This window comes from Brassica oleracea, unplaced genomic scaffold (assembly GCF_000695525.1).
Source record: "Brassica oleracea var. oleracea cultivar TO1000 unplaced genomic scaffold, BOL UnpScaffold01304, whole genome shotgun sequence".
NCBI classification, from domain to species: domain Eukaryota; kingdom Viridiplantae; phylum Streptophyta; class Magnoliopsida; order Brassicales; family Brassicaceae; genus Brassica; species Brassica oleracea.
Window position 1 is genome coordinate 4,716 of NW_013617848.1, and position 410 is coordinate 5,125.

Genomic DNA, 410 nt, shown 5'->3' on the forward strand with positions numbered 1-410 from the left:
TTCACTGTTTTCTTCTCTTCCCCAACCTTTCCTTTACCTTTGGCTTCCACAATCTTCTCCAAGATTTCATCATTGATTTTCTCATCAACAATCACCACTTCATCATCTAAGTTGATGGCCACCTCCTCACCTAGTTTCTCAGCATCCCTGGTGAGGGTTGTAGGAGGTAACTGCTTACCACTCCTAAGGGTGATAGCTTTGGCCTCCTTGGGGTTTTGGTCAGATTTTCCAGGTAGAGATCCTTGCTGGCGAGTCTGGTGAGTGTTCATGGAAGCAAACTGATTCTCTAAATTCTTGACTGTAGAAGCAAGATGTGAGAACATGTTGTTGAGCTCATTGTAGCTCCCATCAATCTTGGAATGGAGGTTTTTCAACTCATATCCAACATGCTTCTCACTTCTAGTCTGAGA